An 11,100-nucleotide genomic window follows, 5' to 3' on the forward strand; every position below is an offset into this window, starting at 1 on the left:
CCATCATTCCAATATATCCATGTACATTATAGTCGATTGAAGGGTCGTAATTAAATGCAGCACGGAACATATCTTCCAAAACACGACATCGTATTCGCGTAGGTCTTGCTGGATTTCTTGCATGATGAGCTTCTGCAAATCTATTTCGTGGACGTCGCACTGCACTTTGTGATACTCTTTGTGACAACACGCCCCGAGCATTTTGAAAGATTCTGACCTATGTTTGATTTTTGGACGTGCCGGCATTTCTTTTAAAATAATTTCTTATGATCATTTCGTTTGAAACACATAAAGTTTTCACTGAATAATTTCTCTTTTGAATAGCCGGAATAGAAAAGCAAGCGACCGAAATTGAACGATTCAAATAATTTACAAATCAAAATATTGAAAAACAAAACAAAAAATAATTGTATGAAAAGTCACTTTTTGGAAATATCCAATTTTTCGACTTTTCCTTATGAAAAGTATATGGTTTTTTTTATATCTAACCCTTTCGAGATCCACAGCGAACAACTTCTGATTTCATGAAGACTGGTTCCGCCGTTCTCGAGCGTTAGCGTTACTAACAAACAAACAATCATATATATGTATGTATATTTGTATATAAGTACATACAAAATAAAACGTTTGTATGGGAAAAAGAAAAGGGCTGTTTTTTGGGGTTTTCCGGCAACTTTCGTAATTTTTTCTTACATCAGAACCTTCTCCTAATAATAACAAATACAACAAAAAAATCAACAAATCGGTTCAGCTGTTTATGAGTGATGAAATTACAAAGGTGGCATTGATTTTTATATATATAGATTATTACATGGTTCTTATTTCTATTTATACTAACTAGTATGTTTACTTATTACTAGTTGATAGTTTGTTTAAATACAGATTGTATTATTTGTTTAGGTTTGTTTACACATATATTGTTTGCTTAAAACATTTGACTTTGTTTTTAAGATAAATTTTCTCATCTATTTCTTGAGATAATTAGGTGCTAATACTTTTTTGTTCCGGACCATAAAAAATTTAATGTCCTTGCTGAACATTTTCATTAATTTCTCTTCTAGATGGCTGTAAAAGTGACATTCATTTCTATTGAATTTTTGGCAAATTCTTTTTCCAGATAATCAATATATATTTCGTTCAGGTTTATCAGTAAATAGAAACGTCCTTTTTGATGATTTCTTCTTCAATTGATGATTTATTTCTGTAAAAGCTTTCTGGTGGAATTCCCGATGATGATGCCAATCACTTTTCACAGAATTTTTTTATTTACTTTGTTATTAAAATCGGAGAATCCGGCAATCATAATATATACTTTTTGGCTTAAAATTATAAAAAGACGATTCAACAGTTGTTGTACTCTTCTTCAACTTGAACCTTCGATATTATTTGGGATTTAAATGATTTTTGTCAGCTGCATGAAGAGGAACCATTTTTGATCGCAATTGTTTTTTTTCTATTGTAAAGAAACAAGCATTTTCATCATAAATATTGACACCTGCTTCTTCCACTTGGTCACGCCCACATTTTCCTGCGAGGTTGAAGGTTGAGGTTCTTATTAGGTGATGCTGCTGTAGATTCTATGTCCCCTTTGAATTTATTTGTATATAAGATACGCTTGTACGCTTAACTCAGGTAAAACCGATAGGTGAGAGTATGATATATACTTACTTCATTTTCTGTTTGGTATGCTGTCTCTGTTTGATGTGGTGTTACTGTTTCAACGGATTTTTTTGAACGGTTCGATTCAGAGATAAAATATTTTTTCATTAATCCTGTAAATGATTTGTAGCACTCCCTATGATAAACACCATCCGTATATTCACTAGGCAAAATAATGACCTTATATTTTAAATTATGTAATTTTCGTAATCTTAGAATTAATTCACATTTTTTTAAAGTCTCTTCCGAAAAAATGTTGTTTTTCCATCACTTTTCTTACACACAAAACAATTTGATGCACTTTCCATGATTATAATGCTTTAATAAAACCTTATATTTTAAAAGCGTCACCTTAAATAGCCAAGCGTGTACCATACTGATACAAAATAACTATAACCCAAAATAACAAACATCTACCACTACCCCCACTAACTTTGGACGGCCGATCCACCCATGCCAGTGGCACACCCCCTGGAACTCCCCCGGGGGGTTCCCCATACAAACATTTCAAAAAAATCACCATTTTTGGTGTGATTTACATAAAAAAAATCAGCTAAATTGCTATGTTTTTTCTTTATTTTTATTTATTTATTTATAATAATATCTATTTTTTCTCTTAAGAAATTTATTTAGTCAGAACATATGTAAATGAAAAAAATTAATTTAAGTGATGATCTTAAACTAACAATAGACAATTGTGTTTGCCTTTGAAAACACTTATGCTTAAAATATGTGTACATACTGTCGGTATGTACAGTAGATTAGTGTTAAGATGTGTGTATGCACTCAGCATGTGGTATATATAAATTAGGATAAAGAATGCTATAAATAAAGGAGCTCTGGGCAACCAGAGCTGAGTTCTATTTAACAACCGAAACCCTACGCGTCTTACTTTACAATTAACATTTCATTCTTATTACCTCAAAAAGTTTACAATGAATCCACCATCCTCTACACCGCAAGATGAAGCAACTACATCAACAACTATCGAAAACCCAATGAGTCATATACCCAAGCATGATGTTACTGTTTTTGGTGTGTCTACTGATTTGACTGATCTTAATTTACCAACCCATCTGGATATCTTGAGATATCATTTTTACTTAAGCGAAAGCAAAAAAAGTTTTCCCATAAATCATTCACTATTCAAGTACAAGATAAGTTGATTGGAATTTGGGAAAAACTTGGTATGGAAATAATGCTGAAAAAAGTGTATGTAATAAATTGAATAAATTGCTTGACAAGTATCAAGAGCAAATCAAGAGAAGAAGCAACACCCAACAATTTACAGAGTTTGAAAAATCTCTGGAAACAATTTTTTTACATTGGAACATGTAAATGCGATTTGAAGGCAGCTCCATGTGCATGCGGCTGGGTTCCCGAACGCCTCAAAGAGTTCATGCACGATCAACATAATCAGAGAAGACTAACAATGAATGCATTTATGATGGAAACTGAAGAGCAAGGAGCAACGTCTATGTCATCAATGCCAACATACCAAGATCCCGATGATTCAACATACGCACCGCCACCGGTTCAAGAAGATATGGATAGAAGCACAAGTTCACAATACACAGAGAGATACGATTGTTTTAACTTTGCCTTGGTATGTGACAGATTTCGTGTGCCTGACAGAGTAGCATCATCATTGGGAACCGCTCTTTTGCGTGGGAAACCTCTCATCATGGATAAATCGAAAGTTCGCAGAGAAAAAGAGAAATGCAGACAAGAAGTGCTTCGCAAACGGTTAGATGATACCAATTTGTTAGCGTTTTCATTCGAAGGCAGAAAAGATGATACTTTAACGATAGATAAAATTGATGAGAAGTATCATACTAGGATGGTTAAAGAACCTCATCTTGTTATTTTGAGAGAACCCAATTCTGAATTGATTGGTTACGTAAGACTGGAACATGAAACCGCTGAATACAAAACAACCAAATTAAATGGTTTTTTCAACGATAAAAATATATCACTGGATACATTAATTGGAATATGCACTGACGGTGAGCCAACAAACACTGGCCCACACGGTGGAATTATACGACGATCGAATTGCTGTTAAAAAGACCATTGCATTGGTTTGTTTGCCTTCTACACTTCAACGAACTTCCGTTTCGGCATTTGTTTGAAGCTTTGGATAAATCAACCAGCACTGGACCAAGATCGGCAACCGGAAAATTGAGCCGTCAAATCAAGATGATGAACCTCTTCCGGTAAGTTATTGCTATCACTCATTTATTATAATTGTCAAAGCCATTTTTAAATTTTATTATTAAATTTTTAGGTGGTTACGGCGACGAAAATTGAGTTGCAAACTATGGCCCCTGCTCCAGAAAAAATAATTTTCCACCGATTCGAAGTACTTATACGACATGGCCCATGCAATTTCTAGCGGCGTGGTTCCGGTGGATCTGGCTAACATCAAACTTAAGGGAAAATTGTACATTCTCGGTAAATAAAAGGACCCTAGATTATTGCGATTATATGTGACAACGGAAAAATCAGATGCAAATTTGAAATGAATTCTGGTTGAATTTATAATTAAATGTTATGTGCCAATGTACTTCAATATCAAGTATTACAGCTCTGTCGTGTACGGCAGTGCATTATTTTTCAAGTTCATTGGTTGGTCACGATTTCAAAATTTGCCTTACGCAAAATTGTCAATAAAGTAATTAATCATAATTCATATTATGCGCATTCGGAAAATATCTTGTTATCAATATTGATTTGATGATAGGAAGAAAAGCGCGACTGTGCCATCAAGAAAATTCTACGCTATCGAACCGATGTTGATTGCAATGGAACTTAGAGTTTATAAAAAACCAGATATAAACTTTAATTGCACAAGCTGGTGGAAATGATCAGTTTGAATGATATAAATATCGTATTTGAAAATCTCACGCGAAGCATTTTGTATGATACCTTGAAAGAATATTTAAATAAGATGATCCACCGTTTTTTGATGACTATTCAACCATAGCAACGTTACATAAAGATACGAACCACTATGTTCAATTTCTTTAAGCTAGCTTCTTCTTCTTTACTTTGTTAGTACCGGAAAATGTAGAGGCTGTTAGGCGACATAGCTCAGCAAGTAGGCAAACATGTCTGTAATGAATCTATCAAAGCGACTTCAAACAATGATTTTTATTAATTTCTTTTCTATAACTCACAAGAACAACAACAAATGCACAACAAACAATGTACGTTCTAGCAAATAATTTCTTAAGAAAACGGAAAGGGTAACGGTAATTTGCTAAAGGCAAATCGAATGACAATACAAGCGCCAACAAGTAGCATACAAGCAGTGATTTTGCAACATGTAGCATGCAAAAATGGTGATTTTTTGAGATGATTGTATGGGGATTTTTCAAAATTTGGCCCTACCCAAAAGTTCGACCCAAATTGGGGGACATCAAAATTCGTTTTAGAGGTATGGTTCCTTCGGCAAAGTATCTTATTTTCATCCCTAGAATATGATTTTCATAGAGCAATGGGCGGTTTTTAAATCGACCCGCCCTAATATATATATATATATCGTCAAACGAAAGGGGTCAAAGGGTATAAAAATATCTTGTTCATGATTTTGATCGGCCAGTTATATGCTTTAGTAGTACGATCTAAATAATTTCTTCGGAGTTTGTACTGCTTGCTTGGATAATAATTTATTTAAGTTATATCCTCAAATTGAAAAGTTTTCAAAAAAATCACTTTATTTCGATCGTTCAGCTTTTATGGCTGATAACTACATATATGTTACAGTGATCTAATATCAGTTACACCCAATAAGCAGATTCAAAGGGAGAAAAGAAACTGAGAGCCTAACTCACCGTAACACTACCACCGAGTGCAGTTTTAAGTTTTTCACCCACTTATAAAGCGCGAGCAATAAAAGAAACCATGCTCAGAGTCTTCAGCACTCTGAACACATTGGACAGTCAGGACTAATGTCGTGCTGGAATCTGTAAAGGTAGCTTCTAAAGCACCCATGTCCACTTAGTATTTGGGTTAGGTGGAAATCAAATTTTATGTCGCCTGTCGATCCAGGAATGGATATCCGGTATGAGTCTGTACGTCCGCCGTCCTTTGAGTGAGGTTTGCCACCGCTGCTGCCATGTAGTTAAGCTTTTCACTCTCTCTCTTCTTTTGGCTCCTGTAGTTGGTTCTGATAATTTGTACACTCGCTCGTATTCGTCACCCTGGATGTCAATGGGCATCATACTGGCTATTACTTCAGCAGCATCGCTTGAACTGATAACTTTCAGTGCCTACCGCCTGGATTCATATTGCAGCCGCATATCAATACAACCGATCTCGTACCTTTGCCGCGAGTAAAAAACAGCGGCCCGGAACGTGCTCTTTAATCGCAATCATTCCGATAAAGTTATTAATTTTATTCGCCTTACCTGCAGTGTATTCTATGTGGTCCTACTGGAGTCCAATCGACACTCATTCCAGTGGACTGCACATGATGAACCGGTTCTCAGGCGTGAAAAGACGAAAAAGTCGGCTGGAGAAGTTATGACGTAAGTCATATACATACGTGGTATAATACATACTCAACGACTGATTACTTAGCCAGTTATAATATATTTCACTGCGTATTTAGTTTCAGTTTTTTCTACTATTCCAACTACTTAGCAATTGTATTATTTTTAAGGAAGAATCTGTTTAAAATTGTACGCATATATTCAAGTGATTCCTACAAACATGAGTTTTGAACAAATGCTTATTATTTCAAATATAATTTTTGCATTAATGAGTTCTATTAAGTTTTGACATAAAGAGTTAAAAGGCATTCTTCACATCGGGGTGATAAGCGCACAATATTTTTTAATTCCTGCCTCATCATAACTTGCCACTTACTGCGCATTTCGCGGTGTCAACGATATCGTATAATGCGTCTTTTTTATAAAAGCCGTATTGTCTTTCTGATAATTCGCCAGCTTTCTAGATTATAACTTCAAGCGATTTCTTACTATGCTTCCTATACTTTGCCAATAGTGTCAGGCATGCACAGAGGTTGATATGATGAAGAGTTCCACAGTTAACAACATCGACATTGCAATAGCCTATTGACTTTTTCAATGAGTTGTAAGTATATTTGCTTCTTTTAAGCACCCAACATTTCGAACAATTTAACAGTTTCTGTTTGGTATGCCATCTAATTCCAGCTGCTGATTCCTGCTTTTGATGCGTTCCGGTTGTATTTCTTCTTGATGTGTGGGATTTTAACAACGTCCATCCAAGCTTCGCCTGGACAACATGAGTTAACCGTTGTATTGTCTGTTTCTCATCAATTTGTTCTGGAAAAGTTTAGGTCGGTTGCTCCATTTATTTGATTTTCGGCTTTTTAGTGGGAGATAGAAAAAATTTGTATATACGTACCTTTTCTATGTTTTGACCGTCTTTTTCCATTGGATAAACGATATTTCCAATTTTTATATCTTTATAATAGATTTTATTTATTTTTACTGTTCCAATGTTAAATTTTCAAATTTATTGACTATCCTTACCCATTTTATTCCCGAAATCTTACTCTGACTTAGTTCGGTTCAAACTTCATCTAGTATAATGGGTTACGTGCTATTCTCCATAAAATGATCTTCAAAGTTTGAAGTGATAGTGAATACCTCTGTTTTGGAAGTGCCAGCTATTCTTCATGGGAACGGTTAACACCGACTTCAATTTCACCGTTTCTCCTGTTTTGGATCTTGTTTTAATAAACTACTGTAAATTAAAATCTTTCTTAATTTTTTCGGCATTTGGTTTCAACAACACGGCGCCAGTTCCCAACATCCATCAATCAATCTATGTAGGGGATATTTCCCCTTCTCGCTGAGCAGATAGTTTCATGTTTTTGCCCGATCAATTGGCCAAAGACCGGAATTGTGTGATTGGAATCAATGGATGTAACACTAAATCGTAGCCACTCAACTTTTGAAAGGATACTCTAAAAAAATGCGAAATGATATTCTTTCCAAATGAAAATAAACATTCCGTATTAAACCCCCGCAAGTTTCTGACTTTTCGTTACAAAATAGGAGCCTACGAAATGGATCACCTTAGTAGTTTCTTATACTGCATGCCATACAAAGAAGCTAATTTTTAGATTCGTTTAAAGTTAACTCCATCGTTTTCATCTATGTATATTATTTTCACTCGGTGAATGAACGTTAAACCACAATAATTTCAAAGCGAGGTTCGATCCCGGACTTTTTCGCTGATTTGCACCCACGCCCCGACGGAAGAAGGATGATGTGACCTTAGTACTTCCTGATTGGAGCGCGCCAATGAAACTTTTTGTTTCAAAATCGTACTTGGCGACTTTAACGCCAACTCCGGACAAGAAGGTATCTTTGGCACTACGGCCGATAAATGGGGTCTCCCGCCTGAAATGTCCCCATCACGGGTTGAGGCTGATCGACTTCGTCTGCCAGAAATATTTGTTTTTGTCACGTCATTTTATACAAAAATATTGATCAAGCCTGGACTGTCTCCGGATCCCGAAAAACCACCAAGTTGAAAGAAGGCCTCTGAGACGCATTTGAAGGTTTCAAGAAAAGAAAGATAATGAGATGGCAGGTTGATAAGTTTACCTCTGCAGTGGGAGCCCTTTTAAGTTCTTCAAGAAACTGAACAAAGAACTGGTGGAACAGTCAAGGTACAAAGTCTTCCAGTTAATCATATCGTAATAATTATTGCTTTGAAATTCAGCTTTGGCACTTTATTACATCTAACCCTTCCATTTACAGTGTCAGACTCTGCTTCTCTGGCTGAACGCACAAGACGGGAGAAGGCGACTTTTCAATCGACTTCTATCCGTTCGTCAGTCATCATACTAAGGAGAATGTTTTCTGGAAGAGCAAAGAAAGCATTCTGTTGAATGGATGAATCGACAACCTTGTGCAGTTTAGCAGGTAAGTATCTCGACCTATGAATTGTAGCATAGAGATGGCGCGAGCCATCTTTGATTGAACTGTTGAATCTTATTGAGAACCAGAAAGGTGAGTAAACTGTAAGTATGTACTTGACCAAAATCTTTATTTCCTTTGTTGGTTTGTCAGTAGAAATGTATAATCTCAGAATTCCATTTGCTCAGGTGAGCCAGCGAGATTTGCACATGTTACCTGGATGCATCGACGCTAAATCTGAGGAACATTGACCGTAAATAACAGCTTCTAATATTTTATAGAGATAAGCTTGGTCTGTGCTAAGTTGGCTCGGATTAATAGCCTCAGAAGGTAATTGGCAGGATGGAAAACTTTCAAATTTGACAACAGGCAACTTCTCACAATCAGTTAGCAGTTTACCTATGTCGCCAGAGAATGTATTTGGACTCTTTGAGACACCATCTATGTGTTCGAAAAGAGCATGAAATGGAAGTTCGTTGAAATGTAGAAGACAAACAACCCACTGTAATGGCCTACCTATTCTTTCTTCTAGTTTCCGAATGATTCCACCTTTCCAACCTGTGTTCGTGTTGATGCCATCAGCACCGACAACTTCTAGATGTTCCGCATCAACTGAATTGTCTTGTAAATGTTGCCATATAGCTTGCGTCTTATCCTCAGCTGACCCGGAAGGAGAGGTGACGTGGCCAAAGTAATGACAACCAGGTTCCGCTATAAGAGAAATATATTCCTCTTTGACAGTGTCGCGGTAGTACTTTTCACCTTCGCTGACTTGTGTAAGTGTATTGTCTTTGCGGCCGTCAAAATACAGCCCATATACAGAGTCAATACTTTCGGTGTTTTGGAGCTTAACTCCAACACTTTTTTTGCCCGACTAATCTTGCATTTGTCAATGACAAAGCTAGTCTGATCCTCTGTTATCAAACCTGCTTTTTGGCATCCAGAAAAGCAGATGAAACAATCAAGGCCGCTGCTCTATCACTTACTCCAAATCTTTGGGCAGCTAAAGCAGTTTGTTCTAATACTAGTGTGTTTTGTTTGGTTTTAGAGGATGGAAGAGAAAATTCATCATCAGCATCGTTTTTGGAAGAATCCATGTGCGACGCACCTACATTGTTGTCGTCTGTATGAGAGTCTGGCTGATCTGAATGGTCACGTGTTCTAGCTGATACTTTTCTGGCAAGTGTTGATGTTGAATGATGTTTTGAAAGCTTTCCTTTACGTTCATTTTTCTTTGTAACCTTTTTTGTTTCAGGTAGATCAACACTTCCAATGGGAGCAATTCTTCTGGTTCTCTGGTCCAAGAGAAATGGTTGTTCATTGATAGGAACTTTCCTTTTCTTTGGATAAGTGCAAGAAGTAAATTAAATGCATTTACAAGCAGCGATATCAATTAATTTTCCGGCAGAAGAGACAAAGTCGTCTCTTTTAGAGCTCAAACCTATTGGTTCCTTAAAAACATTTGTTTAAGAGTCAGAAATTTCTTATGGTATGTGGTGAGCATTTGTACAACTCTGGTGTGTGAAACTATCGGAATAGATGACTTTTTGAAAGAATTTTCAACCTTTTTTGCAACTATTTCTGTAACCTCTTTACTCCTAGGTTCATAGTTGTCGCCTCGGAGTCGCCCTATACGAAATCTTTCAAACTGATAACACAAAAGAACATCCTGGTAAGTAGGTAACTGGGACTCAGAGAGATTGTACGGATATATGCCAAACACAGGACATTTCTGTCTAAATTTAAATTTAGATAAAGACATTTTGAGTTCTGTGTTCTGTTGAGAGAATATAAGTGATAGCACCCGGCGAAATCAACGACAAGAGTGAAGGAACTCGATGAAAAAATATTTATGTGGAGACCAGTCCGAACGTGTCGTATGGCGCAGGAAAATGAATGTACATAAGTGATAGAACTCGGCGAAATCACCGACAAGAGTGAAGAAACTCGATGAAAAATATTTGTGTGGAGACCTATCCGGACGTGTCCTTTGGCGTAGGTGAATGAATGTGAGTGATAGCACTCGGCGAAACTAACGTCAAGAAGTGTGGCCGCAAGCCGATTTTCACCTTGCGCTGTGGCGCGCCGCATTTTCGCTCGTATCTCGGGAACGGTTCGTCCTACGGCCATGATCACATTTCGGTAGCAAATGACGTGACAAATAACTTTTGTTTTATACATTTTGCCATGAGATGCGTATTTCAGGCCCTAGGTAGACAATTTCACGATTTTAGGCGAATTTCCGAAATTTCAAGGTCGAAGTTGGGGTTGAAGATGCAATCCGATCTCAAAACAAAAAGTTGCAGTGGAATCAGGAAGTACTAAGGCAACTTTTCCGCACTATTAGAAATCCCGAATCGAAAAAAGTCCGGAATCGACCCACCCTAATATATAGGGGGTAGCGTGGAAATATATAAGGATGTTTAACATCTGTGAAACAAAAAAAATGTTAGAAACCATAACTTTTGCAATCATTTTATTCAAAGACTTCTGTTAGGAAGCGCTTACAAATATTTATAAT

This window comes from Bactrocera neohumeralis, chromosome 3 (assembly GCF_024586455.1).
Source record: "Bactrocera neohumeralis isolate Rockhampton chromosome 3, APGP_CSIRO_Bneo_wtdbg2-racon-allhic-juicebox.fasta_v2, whole genome shotgun sequence".
NCBI classification, from domain to species: Eukaryota; Metazoa; Arthropoda; class Insecta; order Diptera; family Tephritidae; genus Bactrocera; species Bactrocera neohumeralis.